This window comes from Somniosus microcephalus, unplaced genomic scaffold (assembly GCF_052327205.1).
Source record: "Somniosus microcephalus isolate GS21.2 unplaced genomic scaffold, FLI_Smic_1.0 unresolved_chr1, whole genome shotgun sequence".
Taxonomy (NCBI): domain Eukaryota; kingdom Metazoa; phylum Chordata; class Chondrichthyes; order Squaliformes; family Somniosidae; genus Somniosus; species Somniosus microcephalus.
Window position 1 is genome coordinate 130,394,070 of NW_028225179.1, and position 17,615 is coordinate 130,411,684.

A 17,615-nucleotide genomic window follows, 5' to 3' on the forward strand; every position below is an offset into this window, starting at 1 on the left:
TTCATTTGCATAACGCCATTACTTAAGTTGCTACTTCCTGCGTAAAACCAACGTGAAAGACATTCATGCCCCTTTTTTATATTATCGAGTTTATTTTATATTTCCAGAGGAAAATATTGAAGTAAAGCGGAAGGGTAAGGATGCTATTTGTTGCTATCTGTGTTCTCTATCTTGTGAATCGTCGGCGAACTTTCAACATTGATGCAACGTGGTAGCGCTGAAAGAAAGAAAGACTTGCATTTATATAGCGCCTTTCACGACCACCGGACGTCTCAACACGCTTTGCAGCCAATTAAGTACTTTTTGGCGTGTAGTCACTGTTGTAATGTGGGATACGCAGCAGCCAATTTGCCCAGAGCAAGCTCCCACAAACAGCAACGTGAAAATGACCAGATAATCTGTTTTTGTTATGTCGATTGAGGGATAAATATTGGCCCAGGACACTGGGGATAACTCCCCTGCTCTTCTTCGAAATAGTGCCCTGGGATCTTTTACGTTTATGATTGCGCAGTAGCAGTCCGATTCACACTCTGCTGATCGATTACCATTTCTATTCCAGTCAGTAGAAAAGGAAACCAGGCTATCGCTTAAGACAAATGTTACTCCTTATGTCTCCATCGGAGAGCATTGAAAGATCGCGGGTATTCTCTTTCTCGTCAGCTGTACATCGCGGAAGTTACGATAAACAAGTGATAGCACCGCAACGAGAAATTCCCCCCAAAAAGTCATGATGGATCATTTTGATATTGGGCCATAGTGTAAAACGGGCGATATCGGATCAGCTGTCCCTTACACGCCTCTCCTGATCTTCATTTCCTATCTCGTCCATTTTACTCTATTACCCAAAGTCAACGATGCCTTCTTATTCTGGTAAAACCGAATGCCTTCTGGCAGAAATGCTGAATTTGGTTCGCATCAACAAAACACGGTAGAAGGCACTTGTGGCTCATTATACCTGTACAATTGTAAGCTTAGCACCAGAGCCAGCTACTCTAGCTCTTTCCAGGTATTCTAACACTTTAATAGTTTCTGCTACAACTGTGTAATTCGGTACCTAAAGTCATGATCGAATCTATTGTAAAAGCTGCTGGCGAAAAGATGTGCCATATTTGTCTCAAAACACTCTCCTAACCGGTACGTTACGCTTCTAGTTCCAATCCTTTATCATTTTTTTACCGATTCACTGCCGGTTTTAAAATGTATCCTTAAATATTAATAATATTTTGCAGACTAGCTTTAACAAAATCATATTACATTTAAGCAAAAGTGAAGGGACACTACTTGGTAAACTGCATGCTAGCACTATTGTAAAAATTGCATGGAAACTTCCTGCATTCGCTCATTCTAGAGCCATTGGAATGCACCCTTTTCGAATGATGTAACATCTTTGCTAGGAACAGCTAAAACAGGATATCGGGTTAAAAATCATCTTAAGTGGTAGCGCAAGGCGGACGTTATCGAATCGGCGCCCATTATACACCCCGCCCAATATTCAGTTACATTGAATTAAATGGAAATTAACATCGGGCAGCAGGCTGAGTAGCACGCCTGCTCCATGTTGTTGCCTAAGACGAATTTCTACTCCTATTTTCTGCTATATCACTATAGCTGATAACACATGGAGAATACAGCCAATTTCCCCCATTATGAATATTTGCTCAATACTGGAATTGACATGGATACCGATGATATTAGACAAACCTCTCCCACGGATCCCTTAAAGATTCTACTTCACTGATCCTTGGGCGATTCTCGCTGCCTTTGCTCCATTTCTTCACGGGGCTGAAATTCATATGGCTCAAAGGCTTTGAATGAGCCCCAGGCCTCACAATAGCGTTGCCTATTTGTGCACTGAACGGTCCACCATCCAAAATTGAAAATGTACTTGCGGGGGTAATTTGGACTTTTGGAGATAGTGTAACACGGGCGGTATGGGATTGCCCACACGTTATACACCTCTCCCGATTATTTTTTAATTGAAGTCAACAGAAATTAAAATCGGGAGGGGTATTACCCCATTTTTCAGCGCCATGAATCCTCTGCCCTGCAAATATCAAATGCAATGTAAACATATCCTTACACAGATGTTTTCATGCTTCCATTTTGACTCAATAGTTTGTGCCACAATATTGAGAAAAGGAGAGATTAGAGATTGTGAAACATTAAAATCAGCACCACTGAGTGGATATTTTTTTTGCCAGTTGGAGTCGGCCAGTTGGAATCGGTTGTCTCCAGAATCAAGTGGGTGGTAGTTGTGAGGCAGGATGAAGGTATTCAACTGAGCAATTAGAGGATCCTAGAATAGGAACCGCTGCAAAGTTTGACCGTGGTACCGAGTGTAATTGTCAACCCAGAAATAAAGTGCATCAGAATGGCTAAATAATGTTCAATGCGTCTAGTTAGATAAATGTAAGTTTATCCACAATCAAAATTTAAACATAACTAATGTTTGCTTGATGAAGGGAAAGCCATTTGTAAATTGGAGAAAAATACTGTTTTTGAAGTGTTTGTTTATTATCTCATTCAGTCAACGCATTACTGGTATCACCTTTGACAATGCCCAGATGGCTTCACTTAACCACTTAGGCATTTATTGAACGCACAACAGTAGGATGATATGCAACTCTTAGCATCCTGTGTTGATAGTGATATTGAGTCATTGGTTAGCTATTTACAGGAACGCAACATGGATGAATGGGAGGCTGGGGTTTACGTTGATGCTAACTATCCATGCAAGATAACAGCGTTTGTAACAGTTTGCGCACACCAAGGGCATCGCGGACCCTTGATGAGTAGGCAGGAGTTGAACATTTCTATTTCTGATGGTTACTTGTTCCTCTTTCGCTTTCGTTCTACTCACTTCAACGAAAAGGAAAAACGGTGGGGGGTAAAACAAAGAGTAAACCTGAAAACTCACCCCATAAAGCCTGAAAAGAAATAAGTCATAACAAGAGTAAGGCTCAAGAGTTTTCTATTTGTTTTTCAGAAAATGAATCGCTGAAAGCCGCTCTACAGAGCACGGGTGAGGAAAACATAAATGGATCATATTTATGTGAACATTTTGGGACAAATAAAAGTTATTATTGTCACTGCATGGAGCCCAGTTTGTACATTGTAATTTATTGTCTGTACACAGAAATAATTGGAAATTCCCCACTGCAATGTATTTGTAGAATTAAACTATGAAGGCTCATCAATACCTGTGAATAAGTATCACCTCCTTCAATATGAGTAGGCATGCGCACATGCGCAGTGGATGTGCCAGAGGATGCTCATTCCTCCACATCACCAATAACAGATGAGAGCAACATTGCTAACCTCTACCACGCCATTTTCATGAGCATCCTTTTCAATGACACGGTGGATGAAACAGGAAGAGATGGATCCGGGCTCTCTCTATTTCAGGCAGTTTTGCAAATATTCAAACGTTCCTTTATACTAATAATAATATTGGTAGCTGGCAGACATAACAAGGGATCTAGTCGGCTCTGCCAACGACCTTGACAAAATGTATTATAACAATCGCCTGTTATACGCTCTGCCTGATATTCAATGCCATAGACTTCACTGGAACTGAATACCGGGCACGTTGTATTACGGTAGGAAAATGCAATCCTGCTCTTTTGCGTCCCGTCCATGTCCAATTTCATCCCCACTTCTACCGACGACGCTGAGAAGGAGCTAAGGTCTATAAGGTCCTCTTGTCTCTTGTCAATAATAGCACAGTCCCAATCCAGGTTAAGCATGTATTATATACCCATAGAGTCAGAGAAAATTATGGCACAGAAAGAGGCCATTCGGCCCATCCTGTCTACGCCGGTCGAAAAAGAGCTATCCTGCCTAATCCCACTTACAAACTCTTGGTCCCGCAACCTTATAGGTTACGGCACTTCAGGTGCATACCCAAGTATCCAAGATGAGGGTTTCTGCCTCTACCCTTTCAGGCAGTGCGCTCCAGACCCCCACCACCATCTGGGTGAAAACATTTCTCCTCAACTCCCTTCTAACCCTTCTACCAATTATTTTAAATTTATGCCCCCTGGTTATAGAACTCTCTGCTAAGGGAAATATGTCCTTCTGTCCATTCTGTCAAGGCCCCTCATAATTAAGCACCTCAATTAACTCTCCCCTCAGCCTCCTCTGTTCCAAAGAAAACAGCCCCAGCCGATCCAGTCTTTCCTCATATCTAAAATTCTTCTGTCCTGGAACCATCCTAGTAAATCTCCTCTGTTCCACTCGAGTGGAATCACATCTTTCCTGTATATGATACGTGTCAATCAGTTCTCTTTCATTCTTCCGAGGCTCCCTTTGTTTTCAGCGAAATGAAGGATCAAGTTGCGAAGTGGACTTATAGCTAAAAAAGAAACAGTGCTTGTAAGGAGGGATGGCTCTACATCGATCCGGCACTTAGAATCGTGGAGGCGAAGTCAGCATCACGAGCTACCGCTTTATTCCTTGAAGACTGGTTCACTTTATTCTCATTTCATGGTTTTCTGCATTTTTTGCCATTGTCCCGCCTTGGGTTAGCAATACCAAGGTATTTTTTTCCTATATGTAAGCATTCAAAAATATTTTTTAAATGTTTGAACATTTCAAGCCGATACAGATGCAGCATTTCTTCGCTCATTACCAGCTTTGAAAATAATAACAAATTTATCAAAATAATAATATCTGGGCAACTAGCCGATTGTGCAAATATTGGAACTTTGTTCAGCTATAAAATATTTATGTAAGAATGTAGCAAGTTTCTAACACTCTAAAGCAATCAACTATTTGTAACATATATTCAACAATATTTATTTTTGTGCCAGAAGAAAAGTTGCGTCAGAAAGAAGCAGGTGAGCACCTGAAAGAAGTAGCACTATAGAATATTATCCAGTCGAACCTATAATTGTTAAAAGTTGCACAAAAATTATATTTATTTTGTGCATGAATTAATTGACTCACAATGGAGCATTAGACAATATGATGTCACTGATATTAGTATTATAAATGTTACTGGCACTGCAGTTGTTAAAGATATACGTGCATTTAATATCACTTTAGAGCTGGACACAAAGTGTAAAACCGATGGTGAGTAAATATGCAGCGTTCAGTCAACAAAAGAATGAGTGTTATACCTGTTTAGTGTTTCTTATCTAATATAAACAATTAAAAGTTTGCACCTGGTGCTCCTGATTTACATACAACATTCATTTTTTGTTATTTCTGCCCTGAATGGAAACACTTCTCTAAGGGCAATTATAAACATTGAGTGATCTTTGGTAATTGTGTCAGCCAGTGGTTCAGTTGGTATCACCCTCGCCTTTGAGTCCTAAGGTTGTGTGTTCTAAGTCCCACGCCAGAGACTTGAGCACAAAAATCTAGGCTGACACTCCAAGCAGTGCTGAGGGAGAGACGTTAAGCTCTCTCAGGTGGACCTAAAATACCCCATGGCATTATTTCGAAGAAGAGCAGGGGAGTTATCCCCAACGTCCTGGCCAATAATTATCCCTCAGTCAATGTAACAAAAACTGATTATCTGGTCATTATCACATTGCTGTTTGCTGAGTGCATTTCCTACATTACCACAATGACTACACTTCAAAAGTATTTTATTGGCTGTAAAGCGCTATGGGATGTCCGATGGTCATGAAAGGCGCTATATAAATGCAAGACTTTCTTTCTTTTTTCTTTAATGATCATGAATTTAGTTACGTCTTCCAAATATAATGCCATTCCTGCCCCATTTCCATGTGGCCTATCAAAAGGGCTGTTATTATTCCCTGTTGTTAGCCATGCTGCCGGAATACCTTAACAATCAGCAACAATACCAAATTGCATTAATACAGCGCCCTTAACATGGGAAAAATACCAAGGTGTAATCACAGGAATATAATCAAGGAGAAGTTGACACAGAGCCACTGATAGAGGTATTTGGAGGGATGGCTGAAAGCTCTGGAGGTATAAAGACCTCTTGGGCAAAATGGACTACCGAATTTTCTTTAGCATTGAAATAAATCGAAAAAAAGAATCGGGCAAAATGCAAAATTGGCAGGAAATCTCTATTGCTTGTTTTCCGCTGCAGCCCAAGACAAATTAATACCCAACGAGGGTAATTTTGACTGTTATCAGCAGGTTCAAATTGGGTGCTACAAGTCAGCCGCCCGTTTAACACCCCTCAGGGGAAATTTTAAATTTGGCCGTTGGCGTCAAATGGGTGATATCAAAGTATCCCCGCCTTATATAATGCCCTAAATTTTCTTTTCCGTTTATTAAAATCCAGCAGAGTGTAAATTGGGCTGGCAATTCAATATCGCCCATTTTGCACCATCACCTAAAATTAAAATTACACTCCTCCTGAATTGGGTGTGCATTAAAGTCAATAGGAAATTTAAAAAACGATATGGTGTAAAACGGGCGGCCGATTCGCACGCTTTTTGTCTGGCAATAAATTTTAAACTTACTCCCAGGAGTGGGCCATTCAGCACTTCGAGCCTGTTGCACAATTCAGTTGTATAAAAGCCTGCCGATATCACAATACCATTTAGGGTTATATAGGCTCCATATCCCTTGATACCGCGCCAAAAAAAATCTATTGATTTCAATTGACCAAATATCTACATCCTTTTTGGGAGAAAGGTTCATAGTTCCGCTACATTTTTTGTGAAATCGTGCTTCCTGATTTTACTCCTAAATGGCCTAGCTCTCATTTTAAGATTATGCCCCCTTGTTTGGACTGCCCCAGCGGAAGTATCCACCTATCTAATCTATTTATAATTTTAAAGACCTTGATTAGATCAGCGCAAAAAAAGACTAAACTCAAAGGAATACAAACCAGGTTTATGCAAACTTTCCTCATATTCTATCCCTTTAAGCCCTTGTATTAATATGCAAATTTTTCGTTGTACCCGCTCCAAGGTCAATATATCTTCACTGAGGTTCAGTGCCCAAAATTAAACACAGTACTCCAGATGATGTCTGACCAACGCTCGGTACAACTGACACATCACTTGCTCACTTTTGTTTTCGAAAACCTCCCCCCACCCCAGATATAAAGACCAAAATTACAATAGGTTTTGATTATTTTATCTACCTGTGGGAGGGCGTTCCACAGCTCAGGGCCTAAACAGCTGGGGGCACGGCTGTCCAGGTTGGAGTTGGAGGAGACTTCGAGGAACACAGGCTTCTCAAAGAGTTCTTGGGCTCGATAAGGACAATTATTTTCAATTCATAATATCTGCCAGAGTACAATTCACAATCCTCCTCAATAGCCATTTGTAATTCATATTTCCTTTCCCCATATGTCGTTTCTGCGCAGTTCTCTGATTAACACGCATCTATCACACGCTCTAGTAACTCATAAGGCATCAGAAAGATGCGTCACAAGAATACCAGTCCAGAATTCTTCAGTTGCTATTCTGCATATCTCGCTTGATGAGATCAAACAGAGGAGGAACTGTATGTTGGAATTTCAGAGTAAGGGACGATGCAAAGCAGAGCCGTGTAAAGAGAGGTGGCGGTAGTGCAGACTGCCTCTGCTCTGAGCCCCAGTTCAGAGGACAAATGCCACAAGAGGTTTAATGACCTGACCAGGACAACCAAGCTAGGAGAACGGCCACCTTACATACCTTACTTTGACACAGGGTGAGCCTTTTCACTGAACACACGCCAGTTCGAAAGTGGAATTTCAATTTCCATTCACTAAGCACTGTGGGTTTATAACGGTTCCATGTGGGAATAATTCAGTTCCTCCCACCAGCCCTGTTGTCAGGCTTCTCCAAACTTCTGACACTGCTTGATGAAATACATTAGTAGATTTTTTCATTTTTCAAGCCGTGAATTTCCCACCAGGTAGCACTATTGACCTTCACATCCTATCTGTCATTGTAAACATACGGAATTACTTCCCAGTAACCTTCATCTAGGCATTACTTCTTGATCCTTGAGATTCTTGTTTTATTTTCACAGCTGAAAGGGTGGATGACCTCACAACAGGTAAAATACATTATCCTCTTTTAATAAAAGTATAACTTCTCTTTACATAAGACAATAAGAATTATTTTCCTGTTACAGATGATTCAAAACCAATGTTCTATTCCTATGTTTTGTTTCCAGATTTACAATATTTAATTGCATATATTGTATTTAGACGTTCCCAATGAATCATTCTGCTCATGCAAACTTTAGTAAAGGAATTTCTTTTTTAACAGAACTTGCACAGCTTCGTCAAAGCACAAGTTAGTAGTCAAGAACAATTTTTTGTCACTAATCTGCTGTCAAACATGAATGTATATAAATGCAATATAACACTGGTTGCTTTTGACACGAGGCTGTGTGAAATTGTGTGTCGTTATGCGAGACATTCAGAACATGTGAGATTGAAAGTGTATGGTGTATCGGTGTTCATTGTTTTATTAAAACATAAACTGAATGATCTATGTCTCCATGTAGAATTTGCTATGCACCTACACCAGACCGACCACTTATTTAAAGATAACGGCGGTAATGTTAGCTTGCCGAAGATGTAAATGGGCGATATCGCATCAACTGCCCATCATACACACCGCCCTTCCGTTGCATTCAGTTGAATCGGGCGGGATATGTCAAGGACGGCCAATCCAATATCCCCCGTTTTGCATTAATGTCATTACCCCCATCACTTGAGACTTTGTGAATCAATTTTACAGGTTGGAATGAACAAAAAAAACGTGCCTTAATCTACCGCCTTTAATGTACTAAAACGTCCCGAGGCACTTCACATGAGAGTTATCAAACAAAATTTCACACCGAGCCACGTAAGAAGATATTAGGACAGATGACAGAAAGCTTGATCAAAGAGGTAGGTTTTAAGGAGCATCTTAAAGGAGCAGGGTAGGTAGAGAACAAAAGAGGTTTAGGGAGGGAATAGCAGGGCTCAGGGCCTAGGCAGCTGAAGGCAAGGCCTTCAATGGTAGAGTGCTTAAAATCTGGGGTGCGGAAGAGGCCAAAATTGGAGAAGTGCATCCCAGATCTGGGACGGTTGTAGGGCTGGAGGAGGTTAAAGAGATAGGGAGAGGGGAGGCCATGGAGGGAGTTGAAAACAAGGATGAGAATTTTAAAAATCGAGGCGTTGCTTAACCGGGAGCCAATGTAGGTCAGCGAGCACACGGGTGATGGGCGAAAGGGACTTGATGTGAGTTAGGGCAGCAAAGTTTTGGATGAGCTCAAGTTTATGGAGGGTGGAAGATGAGAGTCTGGCGAGGAGAGCATTGCTGTAGTCATTTGACACCAGTCCTGCCATGTTCATCCTCAACGCTGCAAGTAATGCCGTGCGTTATCCTCGCACAGCTGCAAGGACACCCTACCAGCGACATTTAAAGGGATCATCAACCACTTTCAGGTGAGTTGCTGATTAATTTCTACTGGCTCTGTCTAAGTTTATGGAAGTGTTTGGAGCTTTTTAGAGTTGTTTAAAGTTGGTGAGGTGACAGGAAGTGGTGCTGCAAGTGGAGAAGGCATTGCTTCTGACTTCAAGGGTTGTGGTCACGCCACTTGCTCCCAGTCATGGGTGCTCCAGTTGTCATCCCCTTGTCCTGCAGCATGACAGGGAAATGGAGGAGATGCAGCGAATAGGGGGACAAGCTGCTCGCAGAGGAAGGAGGTGGAGGGGAAGAAGTGCTGTCAGCAGGAGGCCTTACCCACCTAGGATCTTCCGAGAGCAATTCTCTTACCTCAACCTGAGCCAGGAAGAGTGCACTAGACATTTGCACTTTACGAAGGAGGTGCTCACAGAGCCCTGCCAACTCTTGCAATCAGACCTGCAGCCTCACGCCACGGCAAGGACAGCACTGCCAGTGGCTGTGAAGGTGCCGTGGCCCTAAATTTCTTCACGTTGGGATCATTCCCGGCTGGAGCCGGCGACAACTGTAATAGCCCCCAGTTTCCCATCCACTACAGCAGATGAGGTGACAGACGTTCTTTGTACCGTTTGAGAGGAGTTCATGTCTAATCTCTGACCAGAGAGAAGCAGGGGGAGCATGCACGTGGCATTGCCAGGATAGCGGGCTTCCCCGTGGTGCAGAGCACCATTGATTGTATGCACATGCCTTTACGGGCACTACATCTAAATGCTGAAATGTTATCTATCACTAGCTGATTGTGCAGTTATTTTGTGACCATTCTCAGCACATCATGATAGTGAATGCCTGTTATCATGATGCTTTCATTATGTGCCATCCGCTGTTCCCTCAGTCTTTGTAACACCAAGACAAACCAGAGGGTGGCCACTGGGCGACAATTATTATCTACTGAGCGACCGGCTCATGACTCCGCTCTGGAACCCAACCACAGATGGGCAGCATGTGTACAATGAGAGCCATGCTGCCACATGGAATCTGATAGAGCAGGCCATTGGCGTCCTTAAACTACGACTCTTCTGTCTGTCCCGCTCTGGAGGAGCGCTGCAGTACTCACCAGAAGGCATCTTAAGATTCGTCATGGTCTGCTGCATGATCCACAACCTCGCTATCATGAGAGCACAACCCTAACCACCAAGCATGCGGCGACCAGTTGAGGAGAAGGAGGAGGAGGGGAGGAGGAGGAAGCAGAAGAAGAGGAGGAGGAAAAGGAGGAGGAGGAGGAAGAGCAGGAAGCAGAAGAGGGTGAAGTGGAAGAATAGGAAGCAGAAGGTAACCCAGACAGCACCTTTCTGTCCGGGATGTTCGTGAGCGATTCATCTAACTGATGTATGAGTGAACGCAACCCCAATGCCCCATTCAACAATAGTCCCACATCTCATCTTCCCTCTGTTACTGACCATTACAGCATCCTCTTGGGTACAATGCTGAAATAAAAGCCTCCACAAAAGAAACATTCCAATCTATCAATCCATCCATTATAACATAGCAATGTCAACTAATCACACTTGTGTATTCCCTTAATGCCTGTCTTCAGCGTGCCTTCACCTGTCCTACTGCTCCGACAAAGTGCTACTCCAGTGGCTACAGCATGGCTGGTGGAAGGCTGCTGCCTTTCAGTGGGGGAGACTGCAAATGGCTTTACATGACTACCTCGAGGAGCTCTGGCCCTAGAAGGCCCAGCTGCAGACTGCACCACCTCGGCATGGGCGGCAGCAGTTTGGGCTGGCTGGCTGACAGGCAGCAGCAAGGGCACTGGCGTAGTGGCAGGGGTGGGAGAACGACTGTAGTCATTCTAAGAGAGGACAGAAGCTTCTTGTCCCACGGAGCCACTGCCACTCCCCGGGGGCAGCACATTCAGCATTCCTAGCCATCTGTTGGAAGACAGATTGCTGAATTCCTGTGACACCCTGCAAGTCCCGTTCCACAGTGGTAAACCCAGCTACGGTGGCAGCAGTCTGAGGTTGTCTGACAGCAAGCTGAGCCTGCATGAAAGCAGTCTGAGCTTGCATGACAGAAGTCTGAGTTTCCACTGCAGCACTCAGATTTGGGTGGCTTTTGCTTGTGCTGCAATGGAAGCTGAGACATCAGCCAGAAGACGCTGCATGATAGTTGGGCCCGCAAGTGTGCTAATGGATCTGCCCGCCCCTTGCACGCTGGAAATGATGGGTTCCAATCTCTGCACGAAGCTCTGTGCAAGTTTGGTGCCACACTCCTCCATGCTCTTTGACATTGCACTCAGGCTTTCTGGCAGGCGTGCCAATGCACCAAGCATTTAGTTGTGCATAACCATCAGCGTTCTTGTGTGGCCATCCCAAAGTTGTCCTCAGCAGTGGAACTCGTGTGCGACCTCGCCCTCCAGCGAGCTGGCACCTGTGCTACCCATTCCCCCTGCCCTGGCTGCAGCCTACTCGTGCCTGGTGACTCACCACGTGCAGATCCCGCTTCTAAGCTACCCTCTAAACTCCAAGAAGTGCCACTATCTGAGCTAGTGGCTTTGGCTGGCTGATAGTCTGACGGTGTTGATTCTTCATCACTCTCCACTCCCTTTTCGTCTTGAACCACTGACTGGGCAGGTTGTATTGCTTGGTTCTCGGAAATGAGTAAGGCACAAGGGTAGGGTTGTGGTGAGTGGAGGGGGAAGCAAGAGGTGCATGCTTATAACATGTGTAGCTTGTAAATCAGAAAAGATTGTGGGATGAGGGGGAAGTGGGCTGTGTGAAGAAGGATAACGTATGACGATACTGGCATCTTGTACTCTTTCAACACCGTCACTGGCCACAGTCTCAGCCACGCCCCTCCCAAGGATAATCAGCACCATCTCCTCAATGGGGGTGAGCTGATGCAGGCGAGCCCAACCCTATCGGTTAGGTTTTGCTCGTGCCAGTTATCTGCCACCTTTTCCTGCAAGAGAAAGGGGAATGTGTCAGTGAGTGTAGTGCAATGTGTTTGAGGGATGTGCCTGTCATGATTGGATAGCGGACAGTGTGTGCAAGCTGTGAGATGTGGGTGTGAAGCTTGCAGCAATAGTAAGTGTGTAAGAGTGCGATGGAGCATATGAAAGTGAGGTATGTTTCGTGATTTATATAGATTGTTGGTAGGTGAGTAATGGGTTTTGGCGAAATGAGCAGTGTGTGAAGCTAGTTGTGCAGTTTTTGGGATATGGCATTTGAAGATGAATTCATTGACATTGACCACTCATTAAACTTCTTTCTGCACTGCATACAGGTTCTCGGGGGTACACTGCTGGCATTCACCACAGTGGTTATCTGCTCCACTGTACTTTGCTCTGTTGCTTGGAGGGCCTCCTGGCCCCCTGTGGAAAGTGGACCTCTCTCCTCCTATTGACATCCTGCACCAAGGCCTCCAGTGCTGCATCAGAGACTATTGGTGCATGCTCTCTCCCCTACTGTGCCATCATTAATAGTTCCTTTCCACTATCTTCCTCAGCCAGTTCAATCATCTGCTGCAGGCTGAATGCACCTCCCCTTTAAGAGCTGCAGACGGCTTTTAATTTCTGCGGGCTAGCTTTAATTGGTGCTCGCCGGGCACAAACTTGGACCCCCTGCTGAATGTTCAGGTACTCAGCAGCACGTTTTGCGCGGGGCTGAACGCCACAATCATGGAAATGACCAGGCAGCACGAAGTCCAAGTGCTGCCTGCAGTCCTCTGAGCGGGCGTGGGTTGCTTGGGCATCACAATCCACATGACAGTTTTTGGGGGCAAACGAATTTCTAGGCCAATGGCTATTGTCTTTCCCATATTTAGTTGGAGGAAATTTCTGCTCATCCAGCGGTGTGACAATTCGAGCCAGTTGAGGGGTCGAGAGAGGTGGTGGTGAGGTAGAGCTGATTGTACCGTACACGTGCTTTTGGATGATGTCACCGTGGGACAACATGTAGATGATAAATAGAAAGGAGCCAAGTACAGATCCGTGTGGTACTCCAGAGTTAATGGTGCTGGAGTGCAAAAGGAAGCCATTAAAGGAGATTCTATAATAAGACTGAATAGTAAAGTATGAAATCAGTCGAGGGAAGTCCCAAACAGCTAGCAAACAGAGGACAGATACAGAAGGAGGATGGTGTGGTCAACCGTGTCAACCGCTGAAGGCAGATCGAGAAGGATGAGGAGGGATAGTTTACCGCTGTCAAAGTCACAAATGACTTAATGTGTGACTTTAATATGGGCTGTTTCTTTACTGTGGCAGTACGGAAACCTGATTGCAGGAATTCATGTCTTACCTCCAATGATAGCTCAGTTTTCTGAGTATATTTTCAAGTCACCATATTGCTTTAGCACTTGACAGTTAAAATAATCCTTCTCTTACAACCGCTACTCTTCCTCCATCAATAAATACAGTGATATTTTCAGCCATTTGTGAGGTGTTTTCATTATTGTTATTACTTTAAATCATAGTTTTTTTCTCTTACAGAAGCGAGTCTGCAGAAAAAAGACAATGGTAACATATTTTAGCGCGGTTTAAGCCATGCTGTGTTATGAATTTGTACAATAATTACCCCGGCTCTTCAGTTTTCCAGGAGACAACAGGAGAACTTTTTTGAGATTTCAGAGCCAATTATTCTGCTTGGGAATTGGTGACCAGCTGGCATCATGGCTGTGAAGAGAATGAAAAAGATATTTTTGTTAAGAAGAGAATTGTTAAAGGTTGGAATGTTTTGCTTAGGGGAGCAGTTGAGCATTGTATCGTTTAAGAAATTAGTCAATAAACATGTGCGGCAGATTTATTATGGTCATATTTATGCTAATATATATGTACAAATGTATGTTGAAATGTTTAAGTGTCCAATCCAAATTGTACACTCTCGGGAGCCGCGAGCCTACATTTCGTTGTACTGCACTTGGGCACTAACAATGACAATAAAAGTTGATTTGATTTGATTTTGATTTGATTTGAAGATACAAAACTACGGGACTGGAGTATAGCATTGGGATCAGCTTTGGATTGTTCGATTAAAGGGGCCCACAGGAGCAATGAATCAAATCTGCCCTTGCATTGTTACATATAAGATTTTAGAATGGTTATACTATTTTTTTAGCAATCGAATAATAGGGCTGGAATCACTTCTAAGATTTTGCATCTATTGGCGTCTTTAAACATTGGGAGGGCCTTGCACTTTAGCCATTATGTACGGAACCATGCTGGGCGATACAACCACATTTCCCCGTAGGTGGCCCACTTTGAGCGAGGCCATGCAGTGGCGCTGCATCTCGGAAACCTCCTTGCAGAAATCGTGACAGATGCATTTGAAATTTCGCTAATGTTCCTCACTAAAGAGTTTTCAATTTATACTATAGAACTACAAACATTGCGATCTACTCTGCAAGATACAGGTGAGAGAGAAAAAACACATGGATTTGTTTTAGGTTCAAGGCCCTGAAATTCCAGGGATACCTTAAGTGGACTCCGGTGGAACTCCGTTGTTTCAGCTAGTATCCTGCCGAAGGTAGGGCGGGAGATGGGAATAATTTGCGCGGATTTTCAGGGTTGAAGTTTGTTAGTTGTTTTCTACAATCGAGTGAGGTTGCAGTTCGTGTGCAAATGTCGTCATTGTCAACACTATCAATTTTCTTCCTATGAGTTTTATGGCTACACCAGTGCGATATATGCACATTGGGTAAGGTAGCATAGTGGTTATGTTACTGATACTAGTAAACCAGAGGTCTGGATTAATTACCCGTGAAGACATGAGTTCAATTCCCATCACGGAAGCTGGGGGATTCAAATTCAAATAAATAAATCTGGAATGAAAAGCTAGTATCAGGAATGGTGGTCAGGAAATGGTGCATCTCCAACTCGTTCCTTCGCTTCCTCGACTTCTCTGTCTCCATTTCTGGGAATAGGCTATCGACCAATATCCATTATAAGCCCACTGATTCGCATGACTATGTTGACTACACTTAATGCCACCCCCGCTTCCTGTAAGGACTCTATTCCAGTTTCTCCATCTCCGTTGCATCTGTTCTGACGATGCCATCTTTCATACTAGTGCTTCTGATATGTCTTCCTTTTTTCTCAATCGAGGATTCCCCTCCACCACGGTTGACAGGGCCCTCGACCATGTCTGTTCCATTTCTCGCACTTCTGCTCTCACCTCTTCACCTCCATCCCAGAGCCACGATAGGGTTCCCATTGTCCTCAACTTTCACCCCACCAGATTTCAAGTTCAACAGATCGTCCTCTGCTATTTCTGCCACATCCAGCATGATCCCACTACTAAACACATCTTCCCCTCCCCTCCCCTTTCAGCATTACGAAGGGACTACACTCTCCACGGCACGCTGGTCCACTCCTCAATCACCCCCAACCCCCTTAATACATCTTTCCACGAGTCTCGTGCAAGCGCAGGAGAAGTAATATCCTCTTATATCCTTTTATATCCTACTTTCCCACCGTCCTGGGCCCCAAACACTCTTTCAAGATGAAACAGCTATTTACATGTACTTCTATCAAATTAGTATACTGTATTCGATGCTCTACATTGAGGAGGCCAAACGCAGATTGGGTGACCACTTTTTGTAACACCTCCATCCAATCCACAAACGTGGCCCCAAGCTTCCGGATGCCTGTCACTTCAATTCTCCACTCCACTCCCACTCTGGTCTCTCTGTCCTCAGCCGCCTACGTTGTTCCAATGAAGCTCAACGTAGGCTCGAGGAACAGTACCTCATCTATCCATTAGGCACTTTAAAGCCTTCCGGACATTGAGTTCAACAATTTCAGATCATAGCTTCGACCTCCATTTTTTCAGCCGGCAGCTGTTGATGATTCTGCTATTCCCATTTATACATCTTCCAGCCCCAACTTTTGTTTCTTTACTTGTCCCATTACCATCTCCTTTTGCCTTGCACCATCATCCATTTTCCATTAATTCTCTCCTGCCTTCCACCCTATCACAGGCCTTTCCTTCTGTTCTTTCCTCTCCTCCCCTTTCCCTGTCCCTGTACATGCTCAATACCGGTCACATCTCTAACTTTTTCCAGTTCTGATGAAACGTCATCGAACTGAAACGTTAACTTTGTTGTTCTCTCCACAGATGCTGCCTGATCTACTGGGTGTTTCCAGCATTTTCTGTTTCAAAGTAATATTTTTTGGTCCAAAGTACATAAATGTAATTTTTAAATTACATTATAAATAGAGTGGAATCATTTAAATCTTGGGTCAGGTTTCATTTTGATCGTGGAGGTCATAGTGTTAGAAACAGTAAGACCGAGCAGAAACATGGGAAGTCAGAAAATTGAAGGGTAATAGAAGACAGCTCATTAACTACAGCATCATTACAGCGAATTTACATGCAGCCAAAAGTCCATAAAACTGGCATAGGTCACAGATGATATCATAGTAATGCACTTAAAATATGGTTGCAGACATTTTCAAATATTTTTTTAGGATGTCCAAAGTGCTAATAAATAACTCTGTAAGGTGATCAAGATTTTGCTGCAAGCGGAGAATAAGATAACATCACTAATGGACGAGTAAAGGCACTGCAATTGTGACTTAATTTTCCTTTTGTTCTTTGGGTGTGGATACTGGCAAGGCCACATTTATTTCAACATTAAAATTGTCCTAAGAAGATGGTGCGGGCCTTCTTCTTGGACTGTTGCAGTCCTTTTGGTGATGGAGTTTTCCCGATGGTGTTGCTCCTGGGGCTGACAGGTGTTTTACCCTGCAACGGCTATGTAAGCGCTGTACGATAGCAAAATACTGCAGATGCTGGAAATCCGAAATAACAGCAGAAAATGCTGGAAAAACTCAGCAGGCCAGGCAACATCCGTGGAGAGAAATTAGAGTCGACGTTTCGGGTGAACCCTTTTTCAGAACTGGAAAGGAAATGAAATAGATCGAAGGCAGGGCTGCGATAGAACAAAAGAAGTAAAGATACCTCTTAATGTCTCTTTTGTTCTATCGCAGCCCTGCCTTCGATCTATTTCATTTCCTTTCCAGTTTTGAAAAAGGGTTCACCCGAAACGTCGACTCTAATTTCTCTCCACGGATGTAAGAGCTGTATATGTCCACGTAAGGATGGCATGTGACTTGGAGGTAATACTGCTCCTGTGACGTTGCTTCTCCCGTGTTTCTCGGCGTTCGAGTTTACAGGCAAGAAATTCGAAGTGATCGATCACTTGGAATGTACACCTGTTACTGACAACATTTCCACCGTGGGCTAGTTGTAGGGAAATAGTAAAGACATTGAAAGAGAGCAGGATTGTGATTTCGCG

General features: G+C 43.6%; 1 long non-coding RNA gene across 1 annotated transcript; it reads right to left on the reverse strand.

The window, feature by feature from the left end:
* Nucleotides 1–2,954: 2,954 nt before the first annotated feature.
* On the reverse strand, nucleotides 2,955–13,988 carry LOC147095845 (uncharacterized). The gene is made up of 2 exons (XR_015074647.1): nucleotides 13,895–13,988; nucleotides 2,955–4,548 (listed from the first exon to the last, which is right to left on the reverse strand). It is a non-coding gene; the product is annotated as an uncharacterized LOC147095845 (long non-coding RNA).
* Nucleotides 13,989–17,615: the final 3,627 nt, after the last annotated feature.